The sequence below is a fragment of the Maniola hyperantus genome, chromosome 2, assembly GCF_902806685.2.
Source record: "Maniola hyperantus chromosome 2, iAphHyp1.2, whole genome shotgun sequence".
Classification (NCBI taxonomy): domain Eukaryota; kingdom Metazoa; phylum Arthropoda; class Insecta; order Lepidoptera; family Nymphalidae; genus Maniola; species Maniola hyperantus.
In genome coordinates, this window is record NC_048537.1 from 15,922,691 (window position 1) to 15,938,292 (window position 15,602).

At 42.3% G+C, this 15,602-nt stretch overlaps 1 long non-coding RNA gene across 1 annotated transcript in view; it reads left to right on the plus strand.

Annotated features, from left to right (window-relative positions):
* Positions 1 to 15,602, plus strand: part of LOC138404293 (uncharacterized) — a 137,048-nt gene that overhangs the window by 27,239 nt on the left and 94,207 nt on the right. The window lies entirely within an intron of this gene.

The window sequence follows — 15,602 nt, forward strand, 5'->3', positions numbered from 1 at the left end:
TCCCGGAAGTATACAAATTCCAGAAGCCTATTTATCCTAGAAGCCTTTTCAACCCAGAAGAATATAAATTCCAGAAGCCTATTGATCCCAGAAGCTTATTTATTTTTATCCCTGATTTCCATCCCAGAAGCCTATTTATATCAGAATCCTACTTACCTCAGAAGCCCATCGAAATGTATACCTATATATGTATATATATGTATAATATGTATATATATATATATATATATGTAACCGATACGATCATATGTATTCTTGACGCTGTTGATATTGCTAGCAATATAAGGGTACGAAACTTGATATTCATGATCATGAACGTCTGAAACTTGCTGATTACTACATTCCAAGAATAATTGCTGCACTAGACGAACTATCAATGAAAGCAGTCTATGACGAATGCCATATCACAGCTTAGTCCTCAATGTTGAGCCATTTTTCAGTTTTTTTCTTCAATTGAATATATTACAATAAAACTAAAAGCTAGTTTTATCTAATTACTTTACAAAACATGCCCGCGTGAAATGGTGCCAAGAATACTGGCTGCATTTCTGCGCTGGACAGCCAGGCTGATCCGTTGTACACAAAATGAGCCAGCCCTTCTGTCACCAGATGAGGTTATTAATCGCGGTAAAATGTCTCGTAAGAATTTTTTTGGGCTAAGACTCCATGGCCCAACACCTTACTGACTTGATTGATTTTCCTTAATAGTATTGATAGTCTCTCCTATTTGTACACCCTATAAAGAACATTCAAACCCCTTCAATTCCATTGCAATTTCTCCACTTTCCAGCACTACACCAATAAACCAGGAGCTTTTATATTGGCTAATAAATTTGTCAATAGAGTGCCACGTCGCTTCGTCGCCTCGCTAGCGGACTGGCAAGTAAATTTCAGTTCACCTGCTTGCACTCGTTGCACACCCCTTACTCACTATATTACGTACAATTTTCAAGAAATCAAGCAAAACGAGGCGAGTTGGAAACTAGTAATTGACTAACTAGTAACATGTGCGGTTTTTATGGTTCTGTATCTCAAATGGAAAAAGGAACCCTTATAGAATAACTTTGTTGTCTGTCAAGAAACCTATAGGTACTTTCCGATAACCTAGAATCATGAAATTTGGCAGGTAGGTAGGTCTTATAGGCTATGGCACACATAAGGGGAATAATCTGAAAATTATGAATTTTGTGGTTAAATTATTAAAAAAAATTAAAATGTGTTCATGAACAAGTAATTACTTAGTACTTTCAATTATGAAATGATAACTAAATCAAGTGGGGATTCATATGAAAGGACTTTATCAGTACCTACATTCTAAATCAGATTTGTATTTATTTTTATGCATAATAGTTTTTGAATTATCGTGTAAAATGTCGAAAAATGCCATTGTAGTACGAAACCCTCGGTGCGCGAATCTGACTCGCACTTGGCCGGTTTTTTTGATTACATATCGATAGCGCAGTTTACAATTTTAGCACAAAGACAAACTAAACGATTGTCAATTAAATCGGGGCACTGGGGGCGCCACTAGTATATTGTCTATGGTCACTATGTACAGGCTCTTGTATAAATTAGTTCCACGGGTTCTCCGCAATATGGCAAGGTGTTTTTTTTTGTCAGGATGCAATATCTAAAGTTTCCAGCCTCAGCGGTTTGACCTGTCGGTCGTTATAGGGCCCGCAAGTTGCTTATACGCGTGGCCGCCATTTTAGTGACGTCAGCACTAGACTGAAGTTTCGAGCTGATGGTATATTTTTACTTAAATATACGTCAAACGACGTCAGATGTTAATGAGACATGGTTCCAGCGCAATAGCAATTTGCGGGGCTTATATCTATATGTGCGCGCTTTGATAGTAATCCAAAGCGTATCCAGTCGCCTGTCGCTTAGAGCCATTGACCAGTGAATTAGATAAAGTACTTTGGGCACGCATAGCGTATAATTGGCAGCGATGTAGCGGCCCCATTCTGACCCCCAAATCGATGATTGTTCCACCAAAGATAATTTTCTCGCTCCACTGGCGCTTTAATATAAACGCATTGAAAGGACGAGCCGATTTGACGAGGGTTCTGGAACGCTTTTCTGTACTAATGATCGTCCTTGGACTTTTTACTCCTTCTGCTTTACCTTTAAAATTGGGGATTTGATTATTTATGAGTACGCGTATTGGTATATCTTCCTTTGCGCCATTTTATTCTTCACTAGACGATGCCCAAAATGTTACAATATCATCAAATATGATGTATATCATTGTTACAATTTGCACTATCTTATTGGATACTAGATGATGCCCGCAACTTCGTCCGCGTGGATTTAGGTTTTTAAAATCCTGTAGGAACTCTTTAATTTTCCGGAATAAAAAGTAGCCTATGTCCGACCCCGGGATGTAAGCTAGCTGTGTACCAAATTTCATCATAATTGGTTGGACGGTTGGGCCGTTAAAAGCTAGCAGACAGACTTTCGCATTTTTGATATTAAGTATGGATTGTCATTAGGGAATTCATCAATAGTATAAAAACCTAATAAATGTGTTTTGCGCACTGTTTGAAGTGTAAAAATTCTTTCAGAAGATACCAAATTACTTACACTGCTGTGGAAATGCAAGGGATGAAAACAAGCAATAAGCGAGCGGTAATAACTGAGCATTAGCCGCGCGTTCATAACGGCTCTACAATTCGCGTCCGCTTCAGTCCGTAGCGACTAGCGAGCCCTTATCGCAAGCGCCACTATTGCAAGCCGATTACGTGAAAGCGCACTCCCTCGCTCTGCACAATGAGCATCGGGGCTTTCTGCTACACTACAATGCTATTGTTTCACATGTAATGAATACTGCATGGATCAAACAATACCTCTTATAGCAGTTTCACAAAAATGAGCACGGTAAAGTTGATTGAAATCTCTAGGTACAATATAATAGGAGACGTGAAAAACGTAACGTTAGGAAAAAGACAAAGCCAAATACTTTCGTAGATGGGACAGCAGGAGTTTATCCTGTGGCTGATAATACCTAAGGTTCAAGGCATAAACAACAGGGACGAGAAGCGTCTTTGCTGAGACCGACTGGAATACAGAATAAAATAGTGTTTTATTGAAATAAACTTTTACTAAGTTCTTTTGAATCGTTAAACTCCATGGAGCTTGTGATTCGTCGTGTCGTGACACACCCGGATGCTTCTGCTCTTCAGACATCGAGCAAACAGTTGAGATGTCTACGCTTTAGCGCACGCAGGCTGGAGCTCTACTTCGAGGTTGACGCAGAAATCAGAACCTCGAACTGGAATTCTCTCTTATGTGGTAAACGTTCAGGACCAAAATTCGCTGACTTTTGCCTCGGTGTCATGAGGGCAGTGACTAAAACTAATGAATAATTTAATAAGTATAGGAAGTAATAATTCCATAAAAATAGTTGAATAATGCAAAAGGTTTCCATTTAAATAGGTATATTCAGGATATTCAAGAACTCTAAAGTATAAATATTCTGGAGAAAGGAGACAAAAATCGTTAAATGAATCTACCCTTGAGAATAAGATCTAAGAAGTTGGCCTTCTTCCATTTGTATGGTACCTTCTTGATAGGTTGGTAATCTCTTATCTTGGGTGAATGTTTGCGTTTGACAGATTTATGTAGGTCAAATAGCTACTCTATTATTATAAAGCATGGTTTTTTGCTCTATTTTTACGCTTTATATTCCGGGATTAGGGCCATAATTTTTCATGAATTTGCCTAAAACGGGTAGGCTATTTCCCTTCATAACAACCTGCTACGCTTGGGTTATTTTAAAGACTCTTTTAAGGGCACTTAAGATGCCCCACGTTGATAAAATTTTGTCCCTAAAACTTAAAAGCTATTAAAAATTAGATAGCATTCGTAATTTTTTAACAATCTCAATTTATGAAAAGAAAAGTAACTCAACGCCCAGCCCAAACCTTTGGAACTAGATAGCTAAAATTTTGCACAGGGGTTCCCTTTATATTGTAGACAAGAAATCTTCGAAATTTCCACGGGAGTGAAATCGCGAGCGGTTGCTTGTTTTTTAAAAATAAAAATAGCGAGCAAACGAGCAGGTAGGCGGGTCATCTGATGTTAAGTGATTAATGTCCCCCATAAACATTTGCAGTACCAGAGGAACCGCGAATGCGTTTCCGGCCTTTCAGGAATTTGTTGTTGAAAAGTATAAGACTAGAATAGTGGATAAAGGACTTCAATTTGCTGTTCTGTTAATTCTAGTCTATATTGACTCTAATTAAAGCTGCTAAGAACCATTTATCTTCCGCTGCAGAAATATTAAACTCAATGACTTCTTATCTTAATGAACGATTAAGATTTTTTTTTTAATCTTTTATTAACAGGCTTTTACATTTATGTATGTCAGCCTTATTGTACTCTATCTTATTCTACAATTCTATTTAAATACATACAATTCTAACATACCCTACAATCCTATCCTATCATACAAATTTCACAATGTTACTTAGGTACTCTGTAGCAATCTGAACAGATTGCAAAGATTAATTTCTGTGTAGTTAATTAGTTTCTTACTTTATTTACTCAGGTTTCTTTTTTTATTCGATGACAACTTAACCCTTGTCTGCGATCTCACCAGGGTGGTGTGACGCGGAACATGGAAGCGGGCTAGCATGGAATGTGTGACCTTTTCAGATTTCAGAATCTGGGTCATAAATTAACGATTTTCATTTTTTCCTTTATTTCTTCTGTTAGTCTGCAACCCAGGTGGAAGCGGGTGCATCATGCGGGGTGGCCAGCAGGCGCGATGCCATACTCTCCATGCCGCTCGGCACCCGCTCTCGATTAGGACGCGTCCGCGCGTCGTCCGTCCAATTTCTTGTAAATATTAAGAGTTTGCTCTGCACGTTTTGGCCGCCTCGCAGGGCGCAACCGCTCCCACCTGGGCCTCAGACTTAGACCTTGCTTGATGCTTTTTTCCCAATTTAAGGATCTAGGTCAACGAGGAGTTACCCTTTGTATAGGTTTTCAACAATTTGATATAAATTTGAACTAAATATATCCACGCTATCTTGAAGAAAAGGGTCAGCCCTTTTGCTCATGACAGACAACGAACAACGAAGTGAAACTTATAAAGGTTCCTGTTTTCGTTTTCAGGTACGGATACCAAAAAAATGACTGGTACCTAAAACCAAAACAATTCATCACAGCTTTCTGTCCACATCGTTCAAGTCTCACGTGAGACTAACTTCCTGATATTGCCTTTTCTTCGGCCATTTTCTGATTTATGGGGTAGAGGTTTTTACCTTTATTTATCACGAGTCACGAGCGATTTCCCCTATGTCAGATGTTTTTGTTTTATCGCTGGGAGCTGTTTGGTTTATTCAGAATTGTGCGCAAGATTGTGTTTGACAAAACGGTTATGTAGTTCTTTTTGCTCAAACGATACACTGTCCCTAGAGATACTTAAATTTTTTTAATAGTTGTTTTCGAGTTAAATGCTGGTACGTTCGCAGATATTTTAGGGTTATGATTAGCTCATGACTAGCCTGTTTTGCATGTTCACATTTTGATCTACTTTGGTCTATGGACTGCATGCCTGAATGAAAATATTTACCGTACTTACGAGTAGGTACCTCTTATTTCGCAAACGAAATTCCGCTTGATTGAGACCCCGTGTAAAAGTCTAAGCAAAGTCAGTCACCCTAACCCGGCGTCCTAATTGGCAAAGATCGTACGATGGCGCGATGAGTTCGATATCGCACGATAAGTTTAAACATACAAATTTCTTCTATGATAATGTTGAAATTATTTATCTCACGGGAATGAAGAAATATTTCAATGAAAAAACATTTTGCAAATTAAAAAATTAGTCGGTATTTTTACCAAGTTTAAAATTACAAATAGCTCAGTTAAAAAATCCCATTTCTGGGTCAGGTCAGAGTCTTTCCACATCTCTTTAGCAAGTCAATACATTTGAAAAGTCTACGAGCGAAATATGTAAGAGTTTTATTTTATTTACGCGACGAATTGCGAATGCTAAGACAGCATAAATGTTTTATTCGTTTTCTATTTGCACGGGAGATATTTGATTCGCGTCTCGGGTAGTGCACTCAGGCGAGGTTGAGTAAGGGAAAGTAATTCATTTATCAAACATTCCAGTTTCGTGATAGACGGTGTCAGTGGCGCTTCCCTAATGCACCACCGGAAGGGGTCGACAATTTGTCTTTCATTTCCTTTTAAACTTCCATTGTGTCCATTAAAGCATTCCTGTCATATTTTTAATTACATCTTTTTGAAAGAAAAGCATAAATTTGAATGAAAAGACCTGATTATTGAGACTGCCAGATGCGAAGATTGCCAGACTTCATACACATCTCAAAACATGGAGAACTCTCAGGAATACAGATTTCTTTTCGTTCAGTTTTACAAAAATAAAATACCTATACTTAACATGTTTCTAAAATTTTCCAACAAACTTTTAACGTGAACTTTCAAGCAAGATGTATAATGAGACAAAGTTTATCTTCTTCCTTATCCTTTTCAAACTTTTCCCAACAGCTTTCGCAGTCGTGTAGAATATCTAATACAAAGAACCTTTGACGCAAAAAGCAGCGTTCCGCCTGATAAATATGTTATAGTCTCAAGGGATTCGACGATATTAACCGTCCCTGCCTCTTAAAGTGTCACCCTTAAATATAAGATAAACCTGAATATTTACTTATGAATGCTTGTGACAAAACATCGATCCCGGCCAAACTTTTAGCTTTTCAGAGTTGTATACATTTCAAGCAATTAAAGCACGTGGCAGTTTTACCGATAAGGTGGCAGGTAACTATGGCTACAGCCGAAACCATCAGACTAACAAACTTTTCAACAAAAACACTTTGCAAAGCTAATTCTACGGCGTAATCGAGTCATTATCAGCCATTGTCAGCACCACTTTTCCGGCGTCATTTATTTGTAGGGTCCTCTGATTTTCTCTCTTTTTGTTTCAAAGATTTGCTTCTGCTAATTTTAATTTAACGTTTTACGTTTGCGTTAAAGTTTGTTTTACACTGTTCGCTTCAATTTCGACCCGGAATAAACAAATCCAATCGTAAGGATTGCTTTCTGCTTTCATATCTTAACCCGCCTTTATTGCGTTTCTTTTATCTTTCCTTTTTTATCGTGGCTTTTCGAACTTCGCTCTCATATTAACGTTACCTGTCGTCGAATAATATGCAAAAGTTAGTAACATTTTAGTACCTACCCTGGTTATTCTCTATGACAGAGATAAATTCCGCGGTAAGAAGTAGCCTGTTCACGTATCTAAAATGGCAAAAATTCAAGAGTTTTACCTGTGAAAAGGTGACATAGCAGACTTCGCAATAAAATAATTTCTTATATGTTATTCTGTTATAAATAAAATATGACTGACAAATTCCGCAGTAAAGTAATTTACTCTAAAATGCGCGCTACCTCTGCCCTGTGCCAAAAATTCAAAAATTTCAGGGGGCCTTACCTGTGAAAAGGTAATATAACCAGCAGACTTCGCATTGAATGTGTATAAAAGAATTTCATACGTTATCTGAGATAAATGAAACTGCGCTACGAACAGGAACGGTGTAATAAGCAATCGTAATTACCGTATGCTGTAGCTATAACCGGTAGGAGATAGAGCCCAGGTTTCCGCCGGGACGTGGCGCGCGAAACGAGGGCATATCCGGGGCGGACGGATGGCAATGCTGGGTATTCGCAGATCGTCCTAATGACGAGCAGGACGTGCTTATGTTCTAGATAACTGACTTTATTTTAATCACAGACCACAATTTATAGACGCCTTATAGCCGGACACCCCCGATCGCTAAGCTTAGGCAGTTGCTTAGCATAAAAGTCTGCCCACGCTCGTTCGGTACCCTCATTCCGCACTTTGTTTTGATTACGTGACTTTTGAGTCCACCAATGACAACAAAGCATTCTTCCATGTCCCCTGCCAACATTTTACGATTTTGTTTACATGCAAAACCTTGTATATGCGTACTCTTGAGGTTCAATTCTCTGTAGTTTAAAAAAAACCTTTTGTAATATATGGCATTGAAGGCGGATATGTTATGGAGCAAAATGTATATAATATAGTAAACTTTGCCTGCCTGCCTGCCTGCCATCATAGTTTTTGAATTATCGTGCAAAATGTCGAAAAGATACGACTGTAGTACGGAACCCTCATTGCGCGAGCCTGACTCGCACTTGGCCGGTTTTTTTATTTAAATTAAAACTTAAAGCGTAGCTAACTTAAAGACTAGTTCAATGGTGCTTTTAGATAATAGACGAATTCTAAGTTTCAAACAACAGTAATCTTAGTAGTAATTTTGCATGCTAGATTAGCTACTAGATAGTTAATTCCTGAAAGGCATCTTCCTCTGGTGCTGCAAATGTTCATGGGCGGCGGTAATCACTTAACATCAGGTGACCCGCCTGCTCGTTTGCTCGGTAACTCTATTTGAAAAAGATTTAAACAATGTAAAATTTTGTATTTAACGTTGTTTGTATTTCGTGACCTGAAAATGGCAGGAGCGATGTTATCGGACGGGCTGATAACAAAATTGCATACGAAATGTCACATCCGTAATACAGAAGCTTATATAATGGTTCATTTTGTAGTTTTTATTTGACTAGAATTCTCCCGTTTTGCTATTTGCAGTAGGTACGTTATTACAATTTATAACTGTTTAGTACATAAAAGCGAGAGATTAGTAGTTAGTAGAAGACTTCTCTCTCTCTCTTCTTCTTCTTATTTTGCTTTGTGTCTATTACTGTCTCTCTCTCTAGCCGCTGTTACGTGTGACGTTTAACTGCAACGATCGCGAGCTCTATGATCGTGATGAGATACGTAATCAACCCGCTGTTCTCATTAGGGTGTCGTCGATGAATTGATGATGATGATGATGATGATGATGATGATAAGAAATAAATTAGATTGACTGTCTAGGATCTTTGTTAAGTATAGGTACTTACCAAAAGATTTTTACATTTCATGTAAGGCTCCAGTTAAGTATACCAAAAGTTTTTATTTCATTTAATGTAAGGCTCCGGTCACTTATAGCATTTCACAGCAAAAAATTAAGGATTCTATTTTTACATTCTTAGAAATCCTTAGAAACTTGGCAGGTATAGCCTACAAGAAATATAAAAAACTTGCTCTGGGGGCACCACTAGTGTATGGTCTATGGTCACTAAGTACAAGGCCTTGTTCAAATTAGTTCCACCGGTTTTCCGCAATATGCCGAGGTGTTTTATTTTTCTGCTTCATACTTTAAGTACTTTTCCAAACTGTACACAAACTGTTTTAAATCATGTTTGAAAAAATGTGTAGGTATTCTTCTTCTTCTACTTTGTGGCTATGCAGGTTCTTGGTATCCCTGTATCACTGCGACCGTCTCCGATCTATTGTGTTTGCCTCCACTTCACACTTCCTTGTCAAATCCTGTGGCCGCCAAATACAGCAGTACCTTCTTGACTGGAATTGAAGTAACATCCTCAGGGTAATGATATGAAAATATGTGTAGATATGGTTAAAATGTTATATTTTATACTGGACGCCATTTTGGTGTAATTGATTATGAGTTGTTTGGTTTACGCTTACTGAGGTCCGCTTTGATGCGGCATAAGCTTAACCGCCCAAAATATCGATAATATCATTTGATTTTCAGCCGTTTGCACGCTGTCGATGTTTTGGCAATATATTGCGTCCCATTAATTTCGTGAGTGGCTATTGGCGAATGTAGCGTTTTATGAAGTATTTTGTTGGTAGCTAATTTCGTGACAGATAGTTGAATGTTTCATTAATTATAACTGTTGAATAGAAGCAGGCGTTATTTTGCGGATATCCATGATATACAATGAACTAAAAGCTTAATTTGCTATAATCCGCTGAAACAGGTCAAATCTGTATGGTGCAACAATCAGCATGCGATATGCACCGCCCGCCCTCCCACTGCTAAACATGCAGGAGAAACCAGCCACCCAGGCAAGCAATACGCACCACCACCACGCAGCACCACCCAAATCCCAAAACACACTCGACGCACGTTTCGTCCCGACACCGGAGCATCCTCTTGTAAGGTCTATCATCTTCTGAGGATGATGTTCCGGGGATGAGCTGATCATGATGATGATGAACAGGAGTCAAACTCCGCAGAAGTCCAGGAATATTCTCCGTAGTAATCTGATCAATGTTATTATAAGGAACTTAACAAACTGTCGCACGTAGGCTATTAAGTACATATTAACTATTAACTTCTAGTTCAGCTCCGCGTCGTAATTTCGCCGGGAGTTGTGGCTCATTAAATTCATAAGTATGCACACCCTGTTTTAACTAAGACCTACATAAGTAACTATGAACTTTATTGCAATAGTTTTTTTAAATTATTCGAAGACAAGTTAGCCCTTGTCTTTCTAAGTCAGGTAATACAACTTGGGAGAAACAACTTCGGCAAGGATGCTGATAAAAGAATACAGCTGCGCTGACCAGCATTTGGAAATTCGTCGATACCCCAAAGCCTAAAGACGAAAGTCTTTAACGATGTGTCCTACCTGTTATTACATGGTGCTAAAGAGCGGGCTAAGTTGGGTGTTTCTCTGAGGGACAAAATCCGTAACGAAGAAATCCGTAGGAGAACCAAAATAACTGACATATCTCAACGAATTAGCAAGCTGAAGTAGCAGTGGTTAGGCATGTCTGTCGCAAAACCGATGGCCGCTGGGGCAGACGTGTTCTAGAGTGGAGACCGCGTACCAGCAAGCGTAGTCTAGGACGACCTTCAACCCGCTGGACTGACACCTTAAGAAGATAGCAGGAAGTGGGTGGATGTGGAAGTGGACGACTGTGTGTGGTAGTATACCTATGTCCAGCAGTGGACGCAAACAGGCTGATTGCAGTGCTAACCCTCCTGTATGATGATAATAATGACAAAATTCTTCAGAAAATTTCAAAAAAGGCTCAGCAATAACGAGTTAGCTGCTACATTATTATTCATAAGCGGAAGTTATTTAGGTGTCAGCAAGCTGTGAGCGTGATAAAAAAGGCGGTCAAGTGCGAGTCGGACTCGCACACGAAGGGTTCCGTACCATGCTAAAGAAATAATACTTTTCTTCTTTTTTGTGATGTTAGTCATGTAACAATAAATTGACGGTTTTCGGATTTTTACGTTTACTTGTGGTATAAGACATTTCATAATTCCAAATACCCTACAGGTTTTAATTTCCTTGACGCGACTTGACAGACACGACAGACCCACAGATATCGAAGTGGTCCTCTATAAGGGTTCCTTTTGAGGTACGGAACCTTAAAAATTACAATTCCCAGCACTACTCGCTTCAAGATAAAGGTGGGTACAAATGAATTTACATGAGCGTCTCAAGTTAGCGACAACGCAGTTTAAGACAGGTGATTTATTGTACTCCTTATACGAGACTCGAGAGTGGGGAATACGTCTGCATTCATAAGGGCTGATGAAAATGGAAATGAGGACTAATTGCTTGCTAATATAGCTTTAAGTAAGCGGCCAAATTGAGTGGAATAGACGGGCGGACAAAAGACGGACGGACGGACGGACAGACACATATGTACATTGTACAACGAAGTGATCCTATAAGAGTTTCTTTTTTCCTTTTGAGTTACGGAACCTTAAAAATTAAAATTCCCAGCACTACTCGCGTCAAGATAAAGGTACAAATGAATTTACATGAGCTTCTCAAGCTAGCGACGGCGCAGTTTAAGACAGGTGATTTATTGTACTCCTTATACGAGACTCGAGAGCCGGGAATACGTCTGCATTCGTAGGGGCTGATGAGAATGGAAATGAGGGCTAATTGCTTGCTCACATGCCTTTATGTAAGCGGCCAAACTAAGTGTTTAAAGGTTTTAAATAATGTTGCAGCCTAAAATGGAGCGCGTTATTAACTCTTGACTTGAAGGTACCTATATTAAAATTAGAGGGGAAAACTGTTATCGGATTGGGCGTTCCGTTTCCTAGCGGTTCAAATTAGAAACGAATCTATCTAAGAAAGTATAAATTTTTAGTTATTTATAAGGGCTGATGAGAATGGAAATGAGGAATAATTGCTTGCTCATGTGCCTTTAAGTAAGCGGCCTAACTGAGTGGGTAACCCCGGGTGGGTGGGCCCCGCCCTGTCACCTGTGCTCGCCCGCACTGAGTTAGCGCGGGGGCTGTGCGGGTCCGCGGGGCCAGCAATCTCGACCTGTCACGTACTATACATCCAAATCTGTTCAGGCATTTAGAAGTTATTGTTGCGGACGGGAGCTTCATGCCACGCGCAGCGCTGGCAGTGACTAATGCTGATTGGACGCCCGCCGACACCTCCGCGCCCCGCTACGACTTCACCACCCGCGATCGCCTTGTCTCCCGCTCGGCACGACCGTATGCGCTTGCCGAGTGGGAGAATTAGATATAAGCTCAATTTTTAATGTATAGCCTCACCAGAAGCGAAAGCTGAAGGCCTCCAAGTCCCACGCAAACCCACCTAAAAAGGTGGGCGTTGCAGCCCCTTCAGGGCCCGGTACTCAACCCACAACCTCCCAGGCAACCCCCGAGGAGGAGTCGGAAGACTCCCCCATGGAGGATTCGCCAAGGGAAAAGGTCCCTCCCCTTTTTATTAGGGAAAAACTCAGCTGGCAGCGCATCTTGCCACTGTTAGACCAGCGGGGCATCTCGTTCACGAGTGCCCGCTCGACCGCCATTGGAATCAAAGTCCAATGTCCGACTTCAGGCGACCATCGCCTCCTCACCAAGACTCTCCGTCAAGAGAATGTAGGGTTCCATACCTACGCTCTTCCCGACGAACGCGTTCTACGCGTAGTCATTCGCGGCCTTCCGAAGGAGCTCGATACAGAGCTCATCAAGACAGACCTCCTTTCCCAGGAGCTGCCAGTCCTGGAGGTTCACAGGATGTATCATCCTAGAACCAAAGTCCCTTACGAGATGGTGCTCGTAACTTTAGAACTTTCCCCCGCGGGTAAAAAAGTTAATAATATAACCTCAGTGTGTCGCCTTACTGGCCTCAAAATAGAGCCCCCCCGTAACCGCGGCAGGATGGGCCAATGCCATCGCTGCCAGATGTACGGCCATTCCGCAAGGAATTGTTTCGCCCACCCTAGGTGCGTAAAGTGCCTAGGGGACCACGGCACCTCCGACTGCCCCAGGAAGCAACCAACCGAGGAGCCCCCGAGCTGTGTTCTTTGCAGGTCTCAAGGGCATACCGCGAACTATCGCGGATGCCCTAAAGCCCCCAAGGAGCAAAAGCGAAGGGTCAAACCGGCCGGCCGCAAACCTACTGCAGCTCCCCAACCCACCCAAAAATTCGTCCCTGCGCCGGCTCCGGCCACCAACGCATGGGACAAACCCCTTCCCAGGACTAACCCTCCTGCGCCCAAGCCCACCCAGGCACCCCCGGCCAAGCCCGCCCAACCAGCCCCGGCCAAGCCCGCCCAACCAGCCCCGGCCAAGGCTTCCGCGTCTACGCCTAAGCCCCAGCCCCAGCCAGAGCAACCGCTCCATACATCCGCAGCGGCAAACGCTGCGGATAATCTCAAATTAATAGAAACCGTCCTCGCCTCTATTGACATAGTGGAGATGGAAATTTTCGCCCGGACCTTCAGGGAAGATCCCAAAACAGCCATTACCCAACACTTGGGTCTACTCATCTCCATAAATAACCTTAAAAACCTATAATGGATAGTACAACCAAAGGTAGATTAAAACCTCACTCCTTAGTGGTCGCGTTTTACAACGCGAACGGCCTTATCGACCAAATGGACGAAGTCCGCGAGTTTGTATGTGCACATCAAACCGACATTCTCCTAGTGCAAGAGACCTTCTTGAAACCTAGTAGAAGTAATCCCAGAATTGCTAATTTTAATATAGTCAGAAACGACAGGGCCACTGCTAAGGGTGGCACTGCTATATACTACAGAAGGGCTCTTCACTGCACTCCTCTCGATCCTCCACAACTAACCAATATGGAAGCGTCCATATGTCAGGTGAGTATGACTGGCCATCCGTCGGTCATACTAGCATCCGTCTATCTCTCTCCCTCGAAAGATCTGTTAGAAAGTGACATCCGCGCACTTCTCTCATTAGGAGACTCCGTTATCGTGGCCGGAGACCTTAACGCCAAACATCAAAGTTGGAATTGCCGCTCCCCGAACTCACGAGGACGCCAACTCGAAAGACTGACGCACCGCCCCGATCTTAACTTCATAGTTATAGCCCCTGACACACCGACTCGTTATCCAATGACCGACAATTCAACAGACAGACCGGACATACTCGATATAGCTCTTCTAAAGAACATCGCCCTTCAGGTGAGTCCTTTGGAGGTGCTGTCCGAGCTAGGTTCAGACCACCGTCCCGTCCTAATGCGGCTAGGACCCCCGCCCACCGCGGCCCCCCCGACCAAAACAGTCATTGACTTCAAGAAGCTCTCAGAGCATCTTAAGTCTATAGACTCAGTGCACATCTCTCAAATTCCTGACATTATAGGTAGTCTAGATGAAGCGCATGCAGCCTCACTGCACCTTACTAATCACATCCGCGATGCTCTAAGCGCCTGCTCCCGACAGATGCCGAACGGTTTCACCCGTCGACAGTTGCCGGACGACGCCAGAGAGCTCATCACAATCAAAAACGCTAAACGTAGAGCCCATGACGCATGTCCTAACGCCGACAACCGGAGAGAACTCTGGAGAGCCCAGAGGGAGGTAAAGGCTCGCCTTGCCGAACTCCGCGACGAACAATGGGACAGGAAGCTGAGTGAGCTCAAGCCATCGCATGTAGCCTACTACAGCCTGGCGAGAGCTCTCAAAGCCGACCCTGTCTCGGCCACTCCTCCGCTTTTACGTCCCAATCAACCGCCCGCCTTTGAAGATGTCGATAAGGCCGAATGCTTGGCCGATAGCTTAGAAGCCCAATGCTCCCCGAGCACCATCTCTGTAGACAAGTCCCATATAGAACTAGTCGAAAACAAACTAGCATCTATCTTCTCTTCCGCCCCAGGTGGCGATCCAATCCTCCCGACGAATAGCGGCGAAGTTCGTCAAATTATCAAAGAATTTCACGCCAAAAAAGCCCCAGGCCCCGACTCTATTAATAACAAAACTCTAAAGTTACTCCCCGACGTATTAATCAACCTCCTGGTTGTCATTTTCAACACCCTCATGGCGGGATGCTCCTTCCCCGACAGGTGGAAAGAAGCTACCGTTATAGGCATCCCCAAGCCAGGGAAACCTAGGAACCTCCCTACTAGCTACCGCCCCATTAGTTTGCTCAACACCCTTGGCAAGGTGTATGAGAAAGTCATCCTCAACCGACTTAGGTCCGTCGTAGAGGAGAAAAACCTCCTCAACGACGAGCAATTTGGCTTTCGAACCAGACACTCATGTGTTCATCAAGTGCACCGCCTCACGGAGCACATCCTTCTCGGTTTCAACCGATTCAAAACGAGAGGCATCCCAACGGGAGCCCTCTTCTTCGATGTAGCCAAAGCCTTCGACAAGGTGTGGCACGCCGGCTTGATCTACAAGCTTTACCATCTAGGCGTGCCCGAAAGACTCGTACGTTTACTACGAGAATTTCTCA